Source organism: Oncorhynchus mykiss, chromosome 29, assembly GCF_057628025.1.
Source record: "Oncorhynchus mykiss isolate SJ-2025 chromosome 29, ASM5762802v1, whole genome shotgun sequence".
NCBI lineage: Eukaryota > Metazoa > Chordata > Actinopteri > Salmoniformes > Salmonidae > Oncorhynchus > Oncorhynchus mykiss.
Genome location: NC_143050.1, coordinates 38,747,954 through 38,774,068, shown reverse-complemented (window position 1 = coordinate 38,774,068; position 26,115 = coordinate 38,747,954). Strand labels below are relative to the sequence as shown.

At 40.9% G+C, this 26,115-nt stretch overlaps 1 pseudogene; it reads right to left on the bottom strand.

Moving 5' to 3' along the window:
• LOC149970441 (uncharacterized) overlaps positions 1-26,115 on the bottom strand; it is a 50,543-nt pseudogene that overhangs the window by 22,184 nt on the left and 2,244 nt on the right.

Below are 26,115 nucleotides of genomic sequence, written 5' to 3'. Positions count from 1 at the left end.
TGAAGATAGAACCTTATAGTCCCAATTTCTAAAATGATTTGTCTGATTGTTTCAGTATGTTTGATGTTTATTAATTGAGCGACCATGATTTATTTTATGGCCAAATAAATTTGTTATTCTCTTTCTGTATCTTGAATATCCAAGCTGTAACTAAGCTGTACAGAACAGGACCATTTAATTGAATTTATTGTATGAAACTAAATATGTTGGTAATCAATAGTGCCTGACTTACTTAACAATGCGAGGCCCTTGTTTCTCTGAGAGATCTATAACTGTTCTTAAACACATGGTGTACCAAACATTAAGAACACTTTCTCTTTGCCCCCAGAACAGCCTCAATTCATCTGGGCATGGATTCTACAAGGTGTCGAAAGCATTCCACAGGGATGCTGGTCCATGTTGACTCCAATGCTTCCCACAGTTGTGTCACGTAGGCCGGATGTCCTATGGGTGGTGGACCATTGTTGATACACACGGAAAACTGTTGAGCTTGAAAAACCCAGCAGCATTGCAGTTCTTGACAGAAAACGGTGCGCCTGGCACTTACTATGATGCCCCGTTGAAAGACACTTAAATATTTTTTCTTGCCCATTCACCCATCCATGTCTCAATCGTCATAAGGAATAAAAATCCTTTGTTAACCTGTCTCCTCCCATTCATCTACACTGATTGAAGCGGATTTAACAAGTGACATCAATAAGTGATTATATCTTTCACCTGGTCAGTGTGTCATGCAAAGATCAGGTGTCCTGACTCCGTATATAACACCATGTCATAACAAGCTTCATAGCATGAGTCTCAGCGGTAATTACATCCAGGTCATAGAGCTGACATAGAATAGCTTTTTAGTGCCTTTTGAGATGTTACATGACTGGACCAAATTACCAATGAACATTGTACCCTCAGATTTTTGCTGTTGTTCTCTTGTACTCTTTTGTTTATGTCGTTGTTTGAATGTTTATTTCTTTATCCAGAACCGTGAAACTCCGTCTGGACTTGACCTTAAAAGGATTCGCTCCCAGATCAGACAGCATGGGAAATATGTGTAGGAGGGAGCCACACACACACACACACACACCGGTGGAGGCTCCTCAGAGGAGGAAGGGGAGGGCCATCCTCAGTGAATTTTTATATTTTTTTAAATAGTGAAACAATGAAAAATTTATAATTTTTAGATACAACTATACTAAATATATTCACGTCACTAAATAATTGATCACAGTTTTGGTCAACTTAAGTCACATTGTCAAAACTCTTTACACAGTCGGCGAAACAGAAGTGTATGTGGACCAAACTGTGAATCATTTTACATTGCTTTCACACAAAATGCATCCAATGACCACATTCTCCGAAATCCATGAACTATTTTCTCATTCATACTCCACCACTTGCAAAACTATATATTTGCAGCACGTTTCCAAATGCTAACACACTGTTTCCAAAACAGTTAAAAATACATTTCAAACAGAATGATGGCAAATGTCATGCATTTCTGCAGTAATCAGATTGAAAATCGGCAAAATATTTAATCATTCCAAACACAGGTGATTGCAATTTCAGCTGAAAACCTACCAAAGTGTCCTGCTTTTAAAAGAGGACGGCTTCAGAATGATTTAGTTTGGAAACATGGCTCAAGGAAGACAGGTTGGTGGGGAAAGAAGTGGCAGGGAGAGGGAGAATGCATGGAGGACAAAGGAGAGTAATGGAGATGGAAGCCAGGCAAATTGCACATACATTCATCTTTGTGGATGAAGTTGGATTCAACCTGGCAAAAACACGCCGCATTTGAAGAAATGGGACTGGACAGAGAGCAACCGTGGATGTCCCAGGCCAGAGAGGAGCTAACATCACAACGTGTGCAGCACTGTCCAATGATAGTTTGTTGTTACCCAAACCACTCATTGGCCCCTACAATACAGAGAGGCTCATTTCTTTTCTGGATGACCTGCATAATTGACTTGTGCCAGCGGAGGAGAGAGGGGCAAGAAACTCCCCTACCTTCGTTGTTGGGTGGGATAATGTGGCATTCCACCACTCTGCCGCAGTCACAGACTGATTTGCTGCACATCCCAGGATGTCAGTACTATTCCTGCCTCCATATTCCCCCTTCCTGAACCCCATAGAGGAGTGTTTCTCTGCGTGGAGGTGAAAGGTTTATGACCACCATCCACATGACCAAATGTCCTTACTAGATACCATGAATGCGGGGTGTGGAGACACTTCTCCTGAAGACTGTCAGGGTTGTATTAGAGACTCCAGAAGATACTTTCCAAGATGTATCGCCAGAGAAGACATAAGATGTGATGTAGGAGAGAGGGATAACTAGAATCCTCACAGTACTGTACAGTATGAGTGATTATACTATACAAGTTGATGTCAGGAATGTGTTAATTTTTCACAAGTAAATTACAATATGCAAAGATATAGAAAAAATGAAGGCTATTGAAGCAAATTACTGTATTTCTGATTAATTTTTGCAACATATACTTTGGTACAGCCAATAAAGTGAAAATGTGTTATTCTTATTCTACAATGAAATACTGATTTATGTAAAAAAATATTTCAAACTTCAAAGAGAAAAGTTCATAATTTATGTAATGCTCCCTGTTGTTAGTGTGTTTTAGGTCAGTGTGCTATGAGTGACAATGTATGCTTTCTGAGTGAGAATTGTTGCCAGTGTTCTGGACAAACAAGCTTATTTTGAGACATGTATGAAGTGTTTTGGTGGTTTGATTGAGTTTTGGAGGTGAGATTAACTGTTTGGCCAATATGCATGTTGGTAATGCAGACTGTGTGAAGAGTTTTGAAAAAGTGGCTTCAGTATTGACCGATGCTTGTTAGCAATTGAAAAAAACTGTAAAACACACTGTTTTGCAATGAAGGACTACAGTAGCCTCAACAGCACTGTGTAGGGTAGCGCTATGGAACAGCTGGTTTCCGTCCTCCTCTGGGTACATTAACTTCAATACAAAACCTAGGAAGCTCTTGGTTCTCACCCCCTTCCATAGACTTACACAGTAATTATTACAACTTCAGGAGGACATCATCCAACCTATCAGAGCTCTTACAGCATGAACTGACATGTTATCCACCCAATCAAAGGACCAGAGAATTAATCTAGTACTGAAAGCATAAGCGACAGCTAGCTAGCACTGCCGTGCATAAAATGTGGCGAGTAGTTGACTCAAAGAGAGAGAAAAACAATATTTTAACAGTTTTCAACAAATGCATTTCTTCAAAGATGAAGAAGAAGCAAGAGAGCGAGAGAGTGAGAGAGTTATATTTTGTATTATTTTTTTTCTTGACTTTCACTTACTTATGCAGCTAGCTGGTTTAGCTTACTCAAACATCTAGCTCAAACAGAGAGGGATGTTACGTTAGCTAAGCTGGCTATGGCTATCCAACACTGATACTCTTCCAAGTCGAGGTAAGCTTTTGGTTTTATTAATGTATTGCCACCGGGGCCTGCCGTAAAAGGTAAACTGCTTGCTGCTGACTGTACACTGTACTGCATGCTTGTAGCAGGTTTACTAACGCCTTAGTTCTAGTAGCTACGTTTATTTTTACGTTAACATGGTGACAACAATGTAGACTGTGTGTAGTGGTTAGTGGTTATGATATGAACATTTGATGATCAAATGATCAAATGCTTTTTAAATCCTTGAGGGCAATGCAATAGTGCACACTTTGGGGAGAAAGGGGACAATCTGAATTGAGCTCCTGTGACTCATCATCCTTACAAACTTCAACTGTTCATTGAGAAAAACCTGAATCTACACTTTATCGTAATTTCATTGAAAAAGGTTCACCATTACAGGTAAATGCTCATTTGTAAAATCTTAACGCTTGGTAGCGAAAGTTCCTAGCAAAGGATCAGATAATGCCGCTGAAGTTATGATTTGCTTTGCACATTCACAAGACGGTGGTAAAGTCTTCCAAATGCCTAAAAGTCAGTATTTACAAATATGTTCTAACATAATAAAAAAGGAATGAGCCACTTCTGTCACACCCTGATCTGTTTCACCTGTCCTCGTTATTGTCTCCAACCCCTCCAGGTGTCGCTTGTTTTCCCCAGTGTATTTCTCCCTCTGTTTCCTGTCTCTCTGTGCCAGTGTATTTATCCCTGTGTTTCCTGTCTCTCTGTACCAGTGTATTTATCCCTGTGTTTCCTGTCTCTCTGTACCAGTTTGTCTTGTATGTCCAAGCCTACCAGTGGTTTTTCCCAGTTGCCTGCTGTGCCTTTTCTCCTTTTTCTAGTCCTCCTGGTTTTGACCCTTGCCTGTTCTGGACTCTATACCCGCCTGCCTGACCATTCTGCCTGCCCTGACCTCGAGCCTGCCTGCCACTCTGTACCTTCTGTCCACTACAAATTATCTTTCCTATTCCCTTTGGATTTATTAAACATCTTGAACTCCAACCATCTGCCTCCGGTGTATGCATTTGGGTCTCGACTAGTGTCATGATAACTTCGCAGCTGAGCTGTTGTTGCTCCTGGATGTTTCCACTTCACAATAACAGCACTTACAGTTGACCAGGGCAGCTCTAGCAGGGAAGAAATTATACCCTATGACGGTGCCACGTTGAAAGTCACTGAGCTCTTCAATACAGGCCACTCTACTTCCAATGTTTGTCTATGTAGATAGCATGGCTGTATACACCTGTCAGCAACGGGTGTGGCTGAAATAGCCAAATCCACTCATTTGAAGGGTTGTCCACATACTATGTACAGTTGAAGTTTGAAGTGTACATACAGCTTAGCCAAATACATTTAAACTCAGTTCTTCCTGACAGCAAAAATTGCCTTTCTTAGGTCAGTTAGAATCACCACTTTATTTTAAGAATGTGAAATGTCAGAATAATAGTAGAGAGAATTATTTATTTCAGCTTCTATTTCGTTCATCACATTCCCAGTGGGTCAGAAGTTTACATACACTCAATTAGTGTTTGTTAGCATTGCCTTTAAATTGTACAACTTGGGTCAAATGTTTCGGGTAGCCTTCCACAAGCTTCCCACAAGAAGTTGGGTGAATTTTGGCCCATTCCTCCTGACAGAGCTGGTGTAACTGAGTCAGGTTTGTAGGCTTCCTTGCTCGCACGTGCTTCAGTTCTGCCCACAAATTTTCTATGGGATTGAGGTCAGGGCTTTGTGATGGCCACTCCAATACCTTGACGTTGTTGTCTTTAAGCCATTTTGCCACAACTTTGGAAGTATGCTTGGGGTCATTGTCCATTTGGAAGAACCATTTGCAACCAAGCTTCAACTTTCTGACTGATGTCTTGAGATGTTGCTTCAATATATCCACATAATTTTCCTGACTCATGATACCATCTATTTTGTGAAGCACCCCCACAACATGATGCTGCCAACCCCGTGCTGCATGGTTGGGATGGTGTTCTTCGGTTTGCAAGCCTTCCCCTTTATCCTCCAAACATAACGATGGTCATTATGGCCATTTTTATTTCATCAGACCAAAGGACATTTCTCCAAAAAGTATGATATTTGTGCAGTTGCAAACCGTAGTCTGGCTTTTTTATGACGGTTTTGGAGCAGTGGCTTCTTCCTTGCTGAGTGGTCATTCAGGACATGTTTTACCCTGGATATAGATACTTTTGTACCTGCTTCCTCCAGCATCTTCACAAGGTCCTTTGCTGTTGTTCTGGGACTGATTTGCAAAATCCCAATTGATGGTTAAATGAACCCATAATTGGGTAATCCAAAGGCGTCGCCTGTTGGGGGCGTGGTTTTCAGATAGTTATTTTTGAATGTGAGAGTAAATCTCATTCATGTTTGAAATTACATTTACTCTCACGGTTGTTCAAAAATAACTATTTGAAAGCCACACCCCTACGAAGCCACGCCTCCAGTTTTATGATCTGACCTGGTGGATCATAGCTTAATAACCCAGCAAAGATAAAACATTGCGTTGTTTGTGACCAAACTGGCTGGGTCAAAATAACCAATGTCTGTTCTGTGCAATATTTGCCCAAATTGGGTTGTTTTTTGACACCATTTTTTGTTGTTGTGAAGAACAGCTTACAATCAATAATCGAAAGTCTTTCAAGGACTTCTTCCTGAAAGGTGAATAACAGGAACTTGAATAAAAATTGCTTCAAAAAGGCTTGTCTGACATTTCTCTCTCTCCCATTGTTACAGTTTCAGCGATGGTTTAATAACAACCAAGTCAAAGACTTGGTAGGGAAGATAACCACACTCAAACTGTTACAATAACACATGCAGACTAACAGAAATAAACACCTATTAATGCAGCAAACAACCACAGAGAAATGCACGCACGCACGGTTAATAGAAAAAGAGTATACACAACAGGATTACAACAGACAGGCATTTTTTACTTTGCATTAGTGGCCCATGGGTTCCTCCCTCAAAAGCCAATAAGATGCTCTCTCTCTTGGTTAATATGTTTTCATTGGGTCCCCAGTTGCAGGATGGACCTGCTCTGAGAATCTGAGGTCAGTGCCATGTCACATGATCCGAGTAACACCAATGGGACCAACCGGTGTCGAGAACCAAATAGGAAGATTACTGTGGAGAGCTCCCTGGGGGCTGAAACAATTTCTCAGACTTTCCCAGGCCGCTATAAGTATTTTCTTATTTTAAAGTCTTTTACAGAATTTCTTCAGTAATTCAACGTTCCGTGTTAGGTCACTCAAGTCAAGTTTGTCTTGGATCAGGATAATGTGTGCGTGTACTGGTAATCACTTGGACTTCGTACATGTCAGATGTTAATGAAAGTAAATAAATACTACTGTAGGCAGTGGCTTTCGGTACTTAGTACACATGTCAGCGCACATGTGACTTGTATAAGTCATTGCTCATAATAGACTATCAGATTGCCTTTTCTATGACATAAGGCCATATGTAGAGGTGGAGACTGACTGCCTGTGATTTGAACCATTCACCTGCTGATCACTAGTGATGGGTAACAAAGGCTTTCTGAAGGCTTCAGCGCTCTCACCAAATTGTACCGGAAAAAAACATAAATTACACGCAGCTTCATTATATGTTCACAATGCATACTGCTGGTCAGCAATATAGCAGCATGCGATTATAATATAAATATAATTTTATTCCACTGTTTTCATAAAATCTCATAGTGCAGCGGTACGTCATTGGCTTTAGTAGCGTGTAATCAGTTGGAATCCCAGGTTTGTAGACATCATTCTTCCCTTAAAGTTTACTATAGAAAAACGGAATCAATGTCAGCATTTAGGATGCTTAAGACAGAACCTTATAAAATACTAAAAACGAATTAGAACAGTGCAGAAAGTGTGGTATCACATAAATATACATTTTAAATAGTGTGCCTTCAACAGGATTCAACCTCATACCCTCATGTCTCTGACTGTTCCATAGTTCCCTACTCTACCTGCTAAGCTACTGGTCAGGTGAAACATATTGTACAACATTTGAACTATATATGTAATTACAGGTCCAGTAGTGGTCAGTGTTAGAAAGCAGCTTGAAATGAAGAGACCGTAACCATGGCGAAATCAGTGGTTCATCATTTTGCAACACACAGTTTGAAAAAGCACATGATCAAACAAAGCTTCAGACGTAATTGATGATATATTTCTGATAAAGTGATACACGCATTGGCACACTGCTTCAAAGTTAGCTGCTTAGCGATTTCGACGCATTACTCGGTATCAAATGTAACATCACTACTAAACGCTGTATGTTGTGTTGTGATATGGATATTGTAACACAACTCTTTTAGTCATGAAAACTGTTAGCGGTTTTTGTAATTTGATCAGTAAATTACTGTATTTGTCAACAGTATGATAACGTATAAACTGACACAGCAGATTTTTTATTTTATTTTACTAGGCAAGTCAGTTAATTAAGAACAAATTCTTATTTTCAATGACTGCCTAGAAACAGTGGGTTAACTGCCACATTTTTTACCTTGTCAGCTCGGGGATTCAAGTCCAACGCTCTAACCACTAGGCTACCTGCCACCCCATATTACTGAAGAATGCACAGTAAATTACCGTACATTTGTTTAACAGCACACCGTAAGACCTTTCTGTAATTTCAACAGTAAAAAACTGTAGAATGTGCAGTAAATACCAGTAAATACCATTTACAGTATTAATTATGGTGCATTGTGGGAAAATGTTGTGGGCGAGGAAAGAGTCTCTGGCTCATCAACATACTGTATTTCAAGGCGTGCGTAGTATATTAGTAACAACTAGTGGGGCAATACGAGTTGAGCACAAAACATACTGTATGTGTGAGGCACAGAGGCATGAGATTAATAATAATCTCTGAACAAATGGCACTGAGTTCACATGTGCCAAGTACAGCAGGTTACCGTAAAATGCTTACTTACAAGCCCTTAACCAACAATGTTGTTCAATAAATAGTTAAGAAAATATTTACTAAAATAAACTAAAGTAAAAAATAAAAGGTAACAAAACTACATAACAATAACAAGACTATATACAAGGGGTACCGGTACGAGTCAATGTGCAGGGGTACAGGTTAGTCGAAGTAGTTTGTACATGTAGGTTGGGGTAGAGAAGTGGCGGCAGGTAGCCTATTGGTTAGAGCGTTGGACTAGTAACCAAAAGGTTGCAATATCAAATTCCTGTGCTGACAAGGTAAAAATCTGTTGTTCTACCACTGAACAAGGCAGTTAACCCACTATTCCTAGGCTGTCATTGAAATAAGAATTTGTTCTTAACTGACTAGCATAGTTAAATAAGAAAGAGTGACTATGCATAGATAATAAACACAGAGTAGCAGCAGTGTTGAAAGAAATGGGGGGGGGGGGGGGGGTCAATGTAAATAGTGGCAATTAAATTGTTCAGTAGTCTTATAGCTTGGGGGTAGAGACTCCGGTACCGCTTGCAGTCCGGTAGCAGAGAGAACAATCTGTGACTGGAGTCTTTAACCATTTTTGGGACATTCCTCTGACACTGCCTAGTATATACAGCACCAGTCAAATGTTTGGACTCACCTACTCATTCAAGGGTTTTTCTTTATTTTTACTTTACCTATGAAATAACACCTATGGAATCATGTAGTAACCAAAAAAAGTGTTAAACGAATCTAAATATATTTTATGTTTGAGATTCTTCAAAGTAGCCACCCTTTGCCTTGTTTACAGCTTTGTACACTCTTGGCATTCTCTCAACCAGCTTCACCTGGAATGCTTTTCCAACAGCTTGAAGGAGTTCCCACATATGCTGAGCATTTGTTTGCTGCTTTTCCTTCATTCTGTGGTCCAACTCATCCCAAACCATCTCAATTGGGTTGAGGCGATGAACAGCAACCCTCAACTTGTTACACAGATTTTCAATGGGATTCAAGTTTGGGCAACTTAAGGACTTTCACATTTTTGTTCTGAAGCCATTCCAGAGTTGCTCTGGCTGTATGTAAGGGTCATTGTCTTGTTGGAATGTAAATCTTTGCCCCCAGTGTAAGGTGGTTTGCACTCCAAAGCAGGCTATCAATGATTTGCCTGTATTTGGCTACATTCAATGTTCCCTCTATCCTTACCAGTCTCCCTGCCACTGAAAAGTATCCCCATAGCATGATGCTACCACCACGATGCTTCACGGTAGGGATGGTGTTAGACAGGTGAAGAGCCGTGCCTGGTTTTCTCCAGACATAGCGCTTTACATTCAGGCCAAAGAATAAAATGTTTGTCTCATCAGACCACAGAATCTTTTGCCTTTCACACACCTTTTTGTAAACTCCAGGCATGCGGTCATGTGCCTTTTTCTCAGCCCTGGCCACTCTCCCATAAAGCCCAGAATGGTGAAGTGCTATAGAGATTTGTCGTTCTGGCAGGTTCTTGCATTTCAGCCAAGGAACTCTGTAGTTCTGTCAGAGTGGTCATTGGGTTCTTGGTCACCTCCCTGACCAAGGTCCTTCTCTGTATGTTGCTCAGTTTCGTCAGACGGCCAGCTCTAGGCAGAATCTGGGCAGTTCCATATTTTTCCCAATGATGGAGACCACTGTGCTCTTGGAAACTTTCAACACCATAGAAATTGTTTTATACCCTTCCCCAGATATGTGCCTCATCACAATTCTCTGCACTCTACTGGCAATTCCTTGGACTTCATGGCATAGTTTCTGCTCTGACATGCACCGTCAACTGTTGGACCTTATATAGGCAGGTGTGTTTCTTTCTAAAATCGTGTCCAAACAATTGAATTGGCCACAGGTGGACTCCAATCAAGTTGTAGTGCCGTCTCAAGGATGATCAAAGCAAATTGAATGCAGCTGAGCTCAATTTGGAGTGTTAACCAACAACTGTTCCCCGTCCACCAATATCGATTAAGATTATTTCTGTTTGGGTGTGGCTTGCCCTGATTGGAGGATGTGTTGCACCTGTCGCCTTGTTAGTCAGTCATGCTAGCACACGTGATATTTACCATCAGCTCTCACAGTCTCACGTCAGAATTAGACGTTTTCCATGTTTCTCAAACATCACATTTCAAAGTGTTTAAGGTTGAGTTTGGCATGAAGGTTAAGCCTTGTGTAGTTTTAACATTCTGTATACTCCCCTTATCCTAAGGGTAAAAAATGACCTGCTTTCAATAATCCCCTAAAATGAAGCAGCTTAATTGAATTTTTAACCCCAAATCTATTTTGCATGAAGAAACAATCTGTCATTCATCGCAAAGTTTGTGAATATTTGGGTTTTCCCTCTTCACAATGCAGAAAGACTGAATTTAATCAGTGGACATCACTCGTTTTTATTACAACACACCTGTCATAATTGTTTTCTTTACTAAAGTAGAGGCTTGTTATTATTATTATTATTATTGCTAAAGGTACTGCATAGGTGTCCAAATTTTTTTTAGCAAGACAGCACTTAAATAGCCTAAGAACGTAGCAGAAATGTGCCGAAAGTGGTTTTGAATGCATTTTATTGAAGGGAAACAATAAGAGTCTTGAACCTTTTTGGCAACATCGTGATATATTATTTTATACCGTACAATGAGAAATTCAACGACAAAATACTTGTCTTCTCCCATTTTTTTAAACCATTGCCCCATCCACAAGGTGTAAAAACAACAACAATAAGTAAGAATAAAAGAAGATAATAGATACAAAAGAAGAACGTGAAGAACATAAATCATTCAACTCTAATTAGCACATGTAGGACAGTATGCAAGTGTGTGTGCATGGACAGATGTATTTCTCAGATGTGCAGAACATAGTATTTGTTTTACAGTCCTTCCTTGGGGGACAGAATTGGCATCTCCTCCTCTTGCCTGCCCCAGCTGCAGCCTCAGGTGGATCAGGACAAGATTCAGCCCCCTGAACAGCTTTCACAAGCACTGCAGAGGCTGCTGTGTGGGGGAGGCACTCCCTCCTTTGACTGTATGGGGTTACAAGTGCCTTTCCCAGCTGCTCCAGGAACATCCTCCTCTTGTTCTGCTTATCAGGCATCCAGGTAGGGTTGATCTTGTTCCATATCACGAAGGCATTGTATGAGGATACATCAATGATGTTATGGAAGATGACCATGGGCCAGCGGGCAGTCATCCTCCTGCAGGTGTAAGGGGTGCAGGGGGATCTTCCTCTTCAGGAGCTGCTGGCTCAGTTCAATCAGTAGAACGCATAATCTCAATTTCTCATTGTGTGTGTGTGTGTGTGTCTTTGTGGTTTTTGTGCTGTGTAAAATATTTTATAACTGCTGGATCAAAAATGCCCCTAAGACAATCGTTGTACCCTGGTGGAGTACAGCTTTCATGGAAATATGAACAAAGACGATGTTTCACTTTTTCTAATGTTGGGGTCACTCTAGGAAAAGTCTCATTTAGGGGGTTTTCTCTGCTGTTAAACATAGTGGTGGGTCATTTTTGACACTTAAGACAACACAAGGGTTACGTTCAGGCATTAACTCCAAATTCTTAAGGTTAGGCATTAACTCTGAATGGCAAAGGTAAGGGTTAAGGTTCGGGATAGGCTTAAAACAAAAATATCAAAAATAACTTTTTATCGCTGGTTTCTAACATTCAACCTTTGAAATCAGAGGGAGATGCTAACGCTCCCCCATCCGCCATCCCGAATGCCCTTGAGGAACAGTGCAGATGCAATATTTCATAGAATGACATTAAAATCTCCTTCAGTTTTTGGTGAACACGTTTTCCCAGAGCTCTGTTAAATATCCACTCTGAATTAAGATTCAAAGATGTCTGCAGAAAGAATGGGGTGTTCGCTATGATATGACACCGTGAGTTTAAAAACATTTATTTTGGTTATTGAACTACGGTAGGTGGATCAACTCTCAGTAACAGAATGTCATCCTGAGTCCTTGCTCTGTACTATACAGAAATGCAGAATTATGAACGTCATTCTCTTCATGGTGTTGTATCCTAAATAGGTACTCAAAGGTAATATCCTCCTTTGCATGTTTGGCTATTTTTCTACGCAGCCCCAAACACGACCAAATTAGGTAGGTCCAGATCGGACCAAATCTGTACCAATCATAGACATCTACTGTATGTTTCACAAGTATGGACATTATAGTGCAGCACAGTACATCACAATAGAGTAGAGTAGAGCTCAGTACAGTTGAGCACAGTACAGTGTTATAGGAGTTTTGCTCGATTTTATTGTTGATTTCGAAGTTATTTCCATTTGGGTGTGACTTGCCCTGATTGGAATCCTCCTCATTGGTCAGGATGTGTTGCACAATGAGGATGCCTTCATTACCCGTGCCTACCCTGTTTGGTATGAACGATGGGTGCAGATTGGGTCACCAGTAAAGACCTAAGGTGGTATTGTAGGTCTGTGATCCACTCCAAACTGTCAATGCATAAATCATGAATCAAAATAATGTCGATATTGCAAGGAAATATTGTAATATCACAGAACTATACCACAAGGTAGCTACTCTACCAATTTCACTCATGGTGAGCTAATTTGCTAGTTAGCTAGCTAAGTTAGTTAGCTCGTTAGATTATATTAACCAGTAATACAAAATATGCCAAAACGTTTTAAAATGTTAGCTTCGACCTTGAGGCTTGATAGGTGGTAAAAAAAATATTCCCTGAAGGGAAGTCAATTTTGTTATTTGTTAGATAGCTAAGCTACCAGTTAGCTTTTACCCCTCTTTCAAGTCTAGTAAGCTAGCCCACCTGGCTGCTGGCCAAATTAGCTAACGTCCTTGATTCTAGTTACTAGCTAAGATAAATAAAACATCTCAAATTAGCTACTCACTTTAGCATTTACTTCTTTGAGTTATTTTCTGAACAGCTTCTCACTTCTTTGATTTTCCAGTTGTCAGTTCGACCACACACTCATTTGTGGTGCCCAAATTAAAAATGACAGTTGGAACTCAAAAGCAGAAAATATGTGATTCTTGTTGCTAGGCTACCAGTTACAGCACTTTTAGTTTGTAGTTTGCGCATACCTTTATCCAGAGGGAATAGAACAATTATAGCTAGTGTCTGAAAGAATATGGATTTAATATTTGCCAAATTATTAAGCATTAAGCATTAAACTCAAGTAAGCATCAGAAATGGCCCTTATTTAGCATATCAAAACACAAATCAAGATCCTGATATGGACATCAGTCAAGAGCATATGCATTGTATTTGCTGAGAAAATACCCTATGTAGGCCTACTTAGTATTTGTCATCATATAGAGAAAAGAAAATGTCCACATAGGCCTCTCTCGAGATATTTAATGGCTCAATATCCGGAGGGAATCCAAAAATGATTTGTGCATGAAAGAAAAATAAGGATATCATATTTGTCAAATTATTCAGCATGTGGTGAAAACTCATAAATGCATCAGAAATCGTCCTTATTTTCAGCATATCAAAAAGCATATCAAGATCAGGATATGGACCTCAGCCATGAGAAGCATATCTGGAATCAATACAGTTTCCTATCTTAAATGTGCTGAGAAAACACATACACTACCATTCAAATGTTTGGGGTCACTTAGAAATGTCCTTGTTTTTGAAATAGCAACCATCACTCCTACGTTCCAATGGCACGTTGTGTTAGCTAATTGAAGTTTATCATTTTAAAAGGCTAAAGAGACTGGTGTTTTGCAGGTACCATTTAATGAAGCTGCCAGTTGAGGACTTGTGAGGCGTCTGTTTCTCAAACTAGACACTCTAATCAAATCAAATGTATCTTTATAGCCCTTCTTACAGTGCCTTGCGAAAGTATTCGGCCCCCTTGAACTTTGCGACCTTTTGCCACATTTCAGGCTTCAAACATAAAGATATAAAACTGTATTTTTTTGTGAAGAATCAACAACAAGTGGGACACAATCATGAAGTGGAACGACATTTATTGGATATTTCAAACTTTTTTAACAAATCAAAAACTGAAAAATTGGGCGTGCAAAATTATTCAGCCCCTTTACTTTCAGTGCAGCAAACTCTCTCCAGAAGTTCATTGAGGATCTCTGAATGATCCAATGTTGACCTAAATGACTAATGATGATAAATACAATCCACCTGTGTGTAATCAAGTCTCCGTATAAATGCACCTGCACTGTGATAGTCTCAGAGGTCCGTTAAAAGCGCAGAGAGCATCATGAAGAACAAGGAACACACCAGGCAGGTCCGAGATACTGTTGTGAAGCCGGATTTGGATACAAAAAGATTTCCCAAGCTTTAAACATCCCAAGGAGCACTGTGATAGCGATAATATTGAAATGGAAGGAGTATCAGACCACTGCAAATCTACCAAGACCTGGCCGTCCCTCTAAACTTTCAGCTCATACAAGGAGAAGACTGATGCAGCCAAGAGGCCCATGATCACTCTGGATGAACTGCAGAGATCTACAGCTGAGGTGGGAGACTCTGTCCATAGGACAACAATCAGTCGTATATTGCACAAATCTGGCCTTTATGGAAGAGTGGCAAGAAGAAAGCCATTTCTTAAAGATATCCATAAAAAGTGTTGTTTAAAGTTTGCCACAAGCCACCTGGGAGACACACCAAACATGTGGAAGAAGGTGCTCTGGTCAGATGAAACCAAAATTGAACTTTTTGGCAACAATGCAAAACGTTATGTTTGGCGTAAAAGCAACACAGCTGAACACACCATCCCCACTGTCAAACATGGTGGTGGCAGCATCATGGTTTGGGCCTGCTTTTCTTCAGCAGGGACAGGGAAGATGGTTAAAATTGATGGGAAGATGGATGGAGCCAAATACAGGACCATTCTGGAAGAAAACCTGATGGAGTCTGCAAAAGACCTGAGACTGGGACGGAGATTTGTCTTCCAACAAGACAATGATCCAAAACATAAAGCAAAATCTACAATGGAATGGTTCAAAAATAAACATATCAAGGTGTTAGAATGGCCAAGTCAAAGTCCAGACCTGAATCCAATCGAGAATCTGTGGAAAGAACTGAAAACTACTGTTCACAAATGCTCTCCATCCAACCTCACTGAGCTCGAGCTGTTTTGCAAGGAGGAATGGAAAAAAAATGTCAGTCTCTCGATGTGCAAAACTGATAGAGACATACCCCAAGCGACTTACAGCTGTAATCACAGCAAAAGGTGGCGCTACAAAGTATTAACTTAAGGGGGCTGAATAATTTTGCACGCCAAATTTTTCAGTTTTTGATTTGTTAAAAAAGTTTGAAATATCCAATAAATGTCGTTCCACTTCATGATTGTGTCCCACTTGTTGTTGATTCTTCACAAAAAAATACAGTTTTATATCTTTATGTTTGAAGCCTGAAATGTGGCAAAAGGTCGCAAAGTTCAAGGGGGCCGAATACTTTCGCAAGGCACTGTACATGAGCTGATATCTCAAAGTGCTGTACAGAAACCCAGCCTAAAACCCCAAACAGCAAGCAATACAGGTGTAGAAGCACGGTGGCTAGGAAAAAATTCCTAGAAAGGCCAAAACCTAGGAAGAAACCTAGAAAGGAACCAGGCTATGAGGGGTGGCCAGTTCTCTTCTGGCTGTGCCGGGTGGAGATTATAACAGAACATGGCCAAGATGTTCAAATGTTCATAAATGACCAGCATGGTCAAATAATAATAATCACAGTAGTTGTTGAGGGTGCAATAAGTCAGCACCTCAGGAGAAAATGTCAGTTGGCTTTTCGTAGCCGATCATTAAGAGTATCTCTAACGCTCCTACAGTCTCTGGAGAGATGAAAACAGCAGGTCTGGGACAGGTAGCACGACAGGTCAGGGTTCCATAGCCGCAGGCAGAACAGTTGAAACTGGAGCAGCAGCACGGCCAGGTGGACTGGGGAGAGCAAGTAGTCATCATGCCAGGTAGTCCTGAGGCATGGTCCTAGGGCTCAGGTCCTCCGAGAGAGAGAGAAAGAAAGAAAGAAAGAAAGAAAGAAAGAAAGAATTAGAGAGATCATACTTAAATTCACACAGGACACCCAGATAAGACAGGAGAAGTACTCCAGCTTTAACAGACTGACCCTAGCCCCCCGACACATAAACTACTGCAGCATAAATACTGGAGTCTGAGACAGGAGGGGTCAGGAGACACTGTGGCCCCATCTGATGATACCCCCAGACAGGGCCAAACAGGCAGGATATAACCCCACCCACTTTGCCAAAGTACAGCCCCCACACCACTAGAGGGACATCTTCAACCACCAACTTACCATCCTGAGACAAGGCCGAGTATAGCCCACAAAGATCTCCGCCACAGCACAACCCAAGGGAGGACGCCAACCCAGACTGGAAGATCACGTCAGTGACTCAACCCACTCAAGTGACGCACCCCTCCTAGGGACAGCATGAAAGAGCACCAGTAAGCCAGTGACTCAGCCCCTGTAATTGGGTTAGAGGCAGAGAATCCCAGTGGAGAGAGGGGCACTGGCCAGGCAGAGACAGAGCCATTCCGTTCACCTTCACACTCCTGGGCCAGACTACACTCAATCATATGACCTGATGAAGAGATGAGTCTTCAGTAAAGACTTAAAGGTTGAGACCGAGTCTGCGTCTCTCACATGGATAGGCAAACCATTCCATAAAAATGGAGCTCTATAGGAGAAAGCCCTAATACACTTGTCCTCTTGCTCTGTTGTGCACCGGGGCACTCGTTAGAGCCAGTTTGCGATGTTCTGTGAAGGGAGTAGTACACAGGGTTGTACGAGATCTTCAGTTTCTTGGCAATTTCTCACATGGAATAGCTTTCATTTCTCAGAACAAGAATAGACTGACGAGTTTCAGAAAAGAGCTCTTTGTTTCTGGCCATTTTGAGCCTGTAATCGAACCAACAAATGTTGATTCTCCAGATACTCAACTAGTCTAAAGAAGGCCAGTTGAATTGCTTCTTTAATCAGAACAACAGTTTTCATCTGTGCTAACATAATTGCAAAAGGGTTTTCCAGTGATCAATTAGCCTTTTAAAATGATCAACTTGGATTAGCTAACACAATGTGCCATTGGAACACAGGAGTGATGGTTGCTGATAATGGGCCTCTGTACGCCTATGCAGATATTCCATTACAATCAGCCATTCCCAGGTACAATTGTCATTTACAACATTAACCATGTCTACACTGTATTTCTGATTAATTTGATGTTGTTTTAATGGACAAAAAATGTGCTTTTCTTTTTAAAACAAGGACATTTCAAAGTGACCCCAAACGTTTGAACGGTAGTGTATGTATACAGTCAATATTTGTCAACATGAAGAGAGAAAATAGGATGTCACAAATCTCAGGATATTGAATGAATCCATATGAGGCCATAGGAAATGTCCATGTGTGATACTCGGAGTTATCCCAATATCATATACAGCTGAAGTCGGAAGTTTACATAACACTTAGGTTGGAGTCATTAAAACGTATTTCTTGTTAACAAACTATAGTTTTGGCAAGTCGGTTAGGACATCTACTTTGTGCATTTTTCCAACTATTTTTTACAGAGTTTATTTCACTTAGAATTCACTGTATCACAATTCCAGTGTGTCAGAAATTTACATACACTAAGTTGACTGTGCGTTTAAACGGCTTGGAAAATTCCAGAAAATGATGACATGGCTTTAGAAGCTTCTGATAGGCTAATTGACACCATTTGAGTCAATTGGAGGTGTATGTAACAGTATAACTTTAGACCGTCCCCTCGCCCATACCCGGGCGCGAACCAGGGACGCTCTGCACACATCAACAACAGTCACCCACGAAGCATCGTTACCCATCGCTCCACAAAAGCCGCGGCCCTTGCAGAGCAAGGGGAACTACTACTTCAAGGTCTCAGAGCAAGTGACGTCACCGATTGAAACGCTATTTAGCGCGCACCGCTAACTAAGTTAGCCGTTTCACATCCGTTACATGTACATGTGGATGTATTACAAGGCCTACCTTCAAACTCAGTGCCTCTTTGCTTGACATCATGGGAAAATCTAAATAAATCAGCCAAGAAATGTAGACCGCCACAAGTCTGGTTCATCCTTGGGAGCAATTTCCAAATGCCTGAAGGTACCACGTTCATCTGTACAAACAATAGTACGCAAATATAAACACCATGGGACCATGCAGCCGTCATACAGCTCAGGAAGGAGACGTGTTCAGTCTCCTAGAGATGAACACACATTGGTGTGAAAAGTGCAAATAAATCCCAGAACAACAGCAAAGAACCTTGTGAAGATGCTGGAGGAAACAGGTACAAAAGTATCTATATCCACAGTAAAACGAGTCCTATATTGACATAACCTCAAAGGCCACTCAGCAAGGAAGAAGCCACTGCTCCAAAACCGCCATAAAAAAGCCAGACTACAGTTTGCAACTGCACACGGGGACAAGATCGTACGTTTTGGAGAAATGTCCTCTGGTCTGACGAAACAAAAATAGAACTGTTTGGCCATAATGACCATCGTTATGTTTGGAGGAAAAAGGGGGATGCTTGCAAGTCAAAGAACACCATCCCAACCGTGAAGCACGGGGTGGCAGCATCATGTTGTGGGGGTGCTGTGCTGCAGGAGGGACTGGTGCACTTCACCAAATAGATGGCATCATGAGGTAGGAAAATTATGTGGATATATTGAAGCAACATCTCAAGATATCAGTCAGGAAGTTAAAGCTTGGTCGCAAATGGGTCTTCCAAATGGACAATGACCCCAAGCATACTTCCAAAGTTGTGGCAAAATGGCTTAAGGACAACAAAGTCAAGGTATTGGAGTGGCCATCACAAAGCCCTGACCTCAATCCCATTGAAAATTTGTGGGCAGAACTGAAGTTTGTGCGAGTAAGGAGGCCTACAAACCTGACTCAGTTACACCAGCTCTGTCAGGAGACATAGGCCAAAATTCACCCAACTTATTGTGTGAAGCTTGTGGAAGGCTACCCGAAACATTTGACCCAAGTCAAACAATTTAAAGGCAATGCTACCAAACACTAATTGAGTGTATGTAAACTTCTGACCCACTGGGAATGTGATGAAAGAAATAGAACCTGAAATAAATCATTCTCTACTATTATTCTGACATTTCACATTTTTTAAATAAAGTGGTGATCCTAACTGACCTAAGACAGGGATTGTTTACTAGGATTAAATGTCAGGAATTGTGAAAAACTGAGTTGAAAGTTTTTGGCTAAGCTGTATGTAAACTTCCGACTTCAACTGTATTTACTGGCCCAGACAATATTACAGAAAATGAGATATGGGTAAATTTAGCTATAGTATAGAGTTAGGAAGCAAGCCTGACAAACCAAACCACTAGTCTTTCTGATGATACCAACAGATTTCATCACTTTGCCACAGACAAATTGAGAATTATCTTTACAGGATAACTTTTCATCAATTAGATCTCAGCAGAATATATTGGATGTAACTTGTTCCATTTCATTCTCTTTTCTGTATTTTTTATGATTTTTTTTTTAAACAATATTTCTTATTCTTAATACAATATAGTTGGATTTTTCAAAATGTAAACATAGTTTGTTTATCCAGGAACCATGCAGAAAATTAGGCCATACTGGAGTTGGATTCATTAATAAGTGAATAAAAATTATTGTGTGATTAGATCAAATTGGTATCATCAGCAAAGAGAACGGGAAGTACGGTAGAAGACACAGCAGCAAGGTCATTGATGTAGATTAGGAATAACAAAGGTTTGATTATCGAACCCTGTGGCCTACCATAGGATATCTTGGCCCTAGTAGACGCACAGCAGTTTGCATAAAACATTTTTTCTCATAAACATAACTATATAACCAATAATATTTATAATCATGAAAACTGTAATAATGCAATTTAGAAAGTAATGTTTCATTATCAACCATGTCAAACACTTTGGATAAATCTAAAAAGATGCCAAGGGTGTATTTATTGTTGTTAAGGGCTGTAAAGATTTTATCCACAAGTTTCAAAATGTAAATGTCTGTCCGAGACTGATAAACTATTTGGTTACAATGGCTGCTTCTGATGATTCCTCTATCCAAGAAGAGCTGGATGACATAACGATTTAATTTGCCAACATGTATTTTTTTATATTATCAACTATTACTTTTGATCCTCATCAACAACCACACGGCTGTGACTGTGTTTAACGAGGAAGCAAATAAAGATAAACAAAGCAATGTCATTAAATGGAATGATAATGTTTCGCTATACCAACTGAAGGGAACTAACTGTAAAGAAATATATATATTTTTTATTTCACCATTATTTAACCATATAGGCAAGTTGAGAGCAAGTTCTCATTTACAACTGCGACCTGGCCAAGATAAAGCAAAGCAGTGCGACAGAAACAACAACCCAGAGTTACACATGGAATAAACATACAGTCAATAATGCAATAGAAAAATAAGTCTATATGCAGTGTGTGCAAATTAGGTAGGATAAGGGAGGTAAGGCAATAAATAGGCCATAGTGGTGAAATAATTACAATATAGCAATTAAACACTAAAGTGATAGATGTGCAGAAGATGAGTGTGCAAGTAGAGATACTGGGGTGCAAAGGAGCAAAATAAATCAAATAAATAACAGTATGAGGATAAGGTAGTTGGATGGGCTATTCACAGATGGGCTATGTACAGGCGCAGTGATCTGTGAGCTGCTCTGACAGCTGGTGCTTAAAGCTAGTGAGGGAGATATGAGTCTCCAGCTTCAGTGATTTTTGCAGTTCGTTCCAGTCATTGGCAGCAGAGCACTGAAAGGAAAGGCGGCTGAAGGAGGAATTGGCTTTAGGGGTGACCAGTGAAATATACCTGCTGGAACGCGTGCTACGGGTGGGTGCTGCTATGGTGACCAGTGAGCTTAGATAAGGCGGGGCTTTACCTAGCAAAGACTTATAGACGACCCGGAGCCAGTGGGTTTGGCGTTGGCCAGCCAACGAGAGCATACAGGTCGCAGTGGTGGGTAGTATATGGTACTTTGGTGACAAAACGGATGGCGCTGTGATAGACGGCATCCAATTTGCTGTGTAGAGTGTTGGAGGCAATTTTTTTCAAATTGTCAGTTGAATATGTGTCATTAGACCTACTGACAGTCTATACTGATAGTTGCTAATATTTAACATGAAAGAAATAGGAAACAGAAAGTCGGGGTAGCCTATAATTAAGACAAATTCTGCATAAAGGCACAGCATTCCATAAACTTTACTGTGGGAAAGTTGATATGTTGATATGCTTTAGTTTGCTGCCATATGTCTGGTTACACATTTTTCTACAGTGATTATAAGATAAAATACACTCAGTGGCCACCCCGTTCACGAAAATGGTTCGCTCCTACAGATAGTGAGTCAGGTGGCCGTTGCTTGCTATATAAAGCAGGCAAACAGGTATCAATGCATTTAGTTACTGTTCGATTGAACATTCGAATTAGCAAAACGAGTGACCTAAGTGACGTTACACGTGGTATGATTGTCGGTGCCAGCCGCGCCGGTTCTAGGCCCTCAGAAATGTCCGGCCTCTTGGGCTTTTCACGCACGAATGTGTCTAGGGTTTACCAAGAACAAAAAAAATCCAGTCAGTGGCAGTCCTATTGGCAAAAACAACTCACTGATGATAGTTCGAAGGAGAATGACAATAATTGTGCAAGCTAACAGGCAGGCCACAAACAGGCAAATAACGGCACAGTACAACAGTGGTGTGCAGAATGGCATTTGGAAGGCACAACTAATCTGTCCTTGTCATGGATGGGCTATATTGCAGCAGACGACCACACCGGGTCCCACTCCTATCAACTAAAAACAAGAACAAGAGGCTCCAGTGGGCACACGATCACCAACACTGGACAATTGAGGAGTGGAAAAACATTGGCTGGTGGCAGAGGTGTAATGGTGTGAGAAGCGTTAGCCTGGCACACGTTAGGTCCACTGATACCAAATGAGCAACATGTCCATGCCCCAAAGAATTCAGGCTGTTCTGGAGGCAAAGGGAGGTCCGACCCAGTACTAGAAGGGTGTCCCTAATAAACTGGCCGCTGAGTGTATATCTAAAACAAGTGTAATTTATATTTACAATTCCCTTATCCAAATGGATTACTCATTTACCTAGCTCTTATTAATAGCTCTTATCAAGTTATAAATTACAGTACATGGAGAGTGGTGTTGTTTTTTTTTTTTTTTTAATAAAGTAGATGCTTTTTCCACTTGGAACCAGTAGGTTCGCTAGACCTTAAGTCATTGATTTTCTTTGCGTAAAGGTGGTGGAATTATTTGGGAATTAGGTCAAGGTCAGAATACAGTGTCGCTGTAAATTTGTAGACACACCTCCATCATTTATTTGATCTCCACACAAAACGAATAGCAGGTGAATAGCACCCTATTCAAATGCTTAAGTTAGTTCAAGATCAGAATACCCATAAAAAGGAAATTATGTTCCATTTATGTGCACGCTTACCTCGGGTCGTAATCCTGCCCAAAGTAAATATGCTGAACAATAACCATTTTAAAGTAGCACTCCAGTCGCATTTTCACCTGATTTACATAACAAAAAGCACATCTCAATACGTGGTCCAGGTAAGTCATGTCATAGCACAAGTGTGGGGAGGGGGGGGGGCTATTCTCTATTGTTCCTCAAGCAAGGGGGAGGCCAATAGCATCAAGGATTCCCATCAGACCAACTCCCTGAATTCCCCACTCTTTGAAGTTAGCAGTTGTCTACAAACACTATTTAGCTAAGAGAAAAAGTGTGTACAGTACTTTACTGTATTTGTACTTGGTATACAGTGGAAGCTGGTGACTTGAAAAGGAGGAGGATGGGAGACCTACGGTATGGGCGTAGAACGCACAGAGACGACAGTGTGTTTCAAAAACCTAAAGCATTTAATAAAGACATTTATGTGGAATGGGAATGAGAGGGCTACTTACACAGTGTAGGAAAGGGATCAAAACAGTGATTGAATGATGGTATGAGGCATGAAATGAGGTGTTCAGAGGCTTGACTTCAGTGCAGGGCAGGATTTGACTGGGAAGACAAAAAACAATAACACAACACACTACACAGTTAGACAAAAGAGTTAAGAATGATTTAGTCCAAGCAAGGATTAAAATCTTTCATGTGTAATAATGTGATTGTGTATGTGATTGAATCAACATACAGTAATGAGATGCACTTGATAGGAATACTCAATGTGCCAGTGGAGGAGTGGGCACATGAGAAGTGGCTTCAGTTCATGCCAGGTGTCACACCCTGATCTGTTTTATATATCCTTGTGCTTGTCTCCACCCCCCTTCAGGTGTCACCCATCCACCCCATTATCCCTTGGTGCCACGACTTCCGCCGAAGTCGGTCCCTCTCCTTCGTGCGGTCTTCGGCGGTCGACTTCTCCGACCTTCTAGCCATCACTGATCCATTTTTCATTTTCCATTAGTTTTGTCTTGTCTTCCTTCACACCTGGTTCCAATCCCATCAATTACATGTTGTGTATTTAACCTTTTGTTTCCCCACATGTCCTTGTCGGAGAGTGTTTTGATTGTATGTGATGTGCATTTTAGTGTTGGTGTGCGACGGGTTTTGTACCCACTTTGTTATTTTATACATTTGGGTTGTTTTGGAGTTTTGTCAGCATTTATTAAACAACTCCTTTTATACCAAGTTCGTTCTCCTGCGCCTGACTTCCCTGCCACCAACACACACCCCTTACACCTGGGTACTTATACCTGTATTCTCTGTTTGTCTGTTGCCAGTTTGTCTTGTTTGTCAGGTCAACAAGAGTGTTGTCTCCGCTCCTGCTTTTTCCTAGTCTCTTTTTTTCTTGCCCTCCTGGTTTTGACCCTTGCCTGTCCTGACTCTGAGCCTGCCTGCCTGACCACTCTGCCTGTCACTGACCCTAACTGCCGTCCTGTATCTTTGCCCCTGCTCTGGATTACCGACCTCTGCCTGACCTTACCCTGAGCCTGCCTGCCGTCCGGTACCTTTGCCCCACTACTCTGGATTATCAACACCTGCCTGCCTTGACCTGTCGTTTGCCTGCCTCTGTTGCTGTAATCAAATCAAATCAAATCAAATTTATTTATATAGCCCTTCGTACACCAAACAGCAAGCAATGCAGGTGTAGAAGCACGGTGGCTAGGAAAAACTCCCTAGAAAGGCCAAAACCTAGGAAGAAACCTAGAGAGGAACCAGGCTATGTGGGGTGGCCAGTCCTCTTCTGGCTGTGCCGGGTGGAGATTATAACAGAACATGGCCAAGATGTTCAAATGTTCATAAATGACCAGCATGGTCGAATAATAATAAGGCAGAACAGTTGAAACTGGAGCAGCAGCACGGCCAGGTGGACTGGGGACAGCAAGGAGTCATCATGTCAGGTAGTCCTGAGGCATGGTCCTAGGGCTCAGGTCCTCCGAGAGAGAGAAAGAGAGAATTAGAGAGAGCACTCTTAAATTCACACAGGACACCTTGCCAAAGCACAGCCCCTACACCACTAATAAACATTGTTATTTCAACACAGTCTGCATTTGGGTCTTACCTGAAACTTGATATCAGGAGAGAGTTGACAATGGTAGTGGAGTGGAGTGGTTATGATCTCTTGGGGAACAGGAGGGGACTTAGCTGGAAATACAAATAGCAGATACATTCCATTACAGCTGCGCCATCGTAGGTTTGAACAACACGTTTCTCCATGAAGTTAAACTCAGACATCTCAAAATTCACAAAGTCAAACACAGACTGTGCATCTCGCCCACTTGACACATCAAAGTAGCACAAGAAATGTTCCTGAATAAAGCCCTGATCATCCACATACCTGACAATAACCCGACAACTGCAAGCAGACTGGTGGCACCATAGGTCTCAGAGTTTTTCCTTATCTGTTAACCAAGAAAACTCTGGACACTATAAGGTATGACAGTGATTAATTAGTTGTAAAAGGTTTCATACGGGCTATGATGGGACAAGTTTTTCAGAATCAGTTCAACTGGTTTTTAAAAAACCCTGCAAAAAAAAAAACCTGGCCCTGGGTGAAAAATCTGTCAAACTGCAGCAACCTTATACTTTATTATATTTAGACTAGATTAGTAGGGGGATTTCCTCCACCCAGACACAGACAACAACTGATAGAAAATAGAACTCACAGCTTGCATATTTGCATCGTGCACACCTATGCAACTGTAGGCTTTATAAAACATGTACTCACATCTGTCATTACTATTATGTTGATTGATTAATTCCAATGAATAATTTTGGATTGAAAATGTACAGGCAGCCTAGCCAGTCCAATGTTGAACATAAACCAAATTGGATTACAATCACATTTTCTACTGAAACACAAATGGACTATAAATACATCATGTGACCAATTAGTTTACTCTGACCAAATGAACAGCGCACATAGGCTGTATGCATCTGCTCTTATTAGTAGCCGACAGTTGAACAGACTGAAAAATCGTCTTGTTTTCATTCCATACAGCATGTCAGATCTCTAATGTTTAGGTTTAACCTAGGCTGCTGCAACATTTATATAATGAGTTTTTGCTTGTGTCTGTCCGATGTGATAACTTGTTATCATCTTTGCTAAATAAATACCGGAGGAAAGTGAAAACCCCTACTTGAGCACGCAGGGGAAAAAATTGCTGCGTCAACCTCTCTCTTTAATCTAACTTTTAATGGATGATACGATGGAAGATATCAAATCATTCTGAATTGATTTCGACATCCCAGAAAAAAGACAGTCTAAAGTTCCATATGTTCAGCAAGTAAAGCGTCGTAACGTGCAAGCTCCTTGTAGTT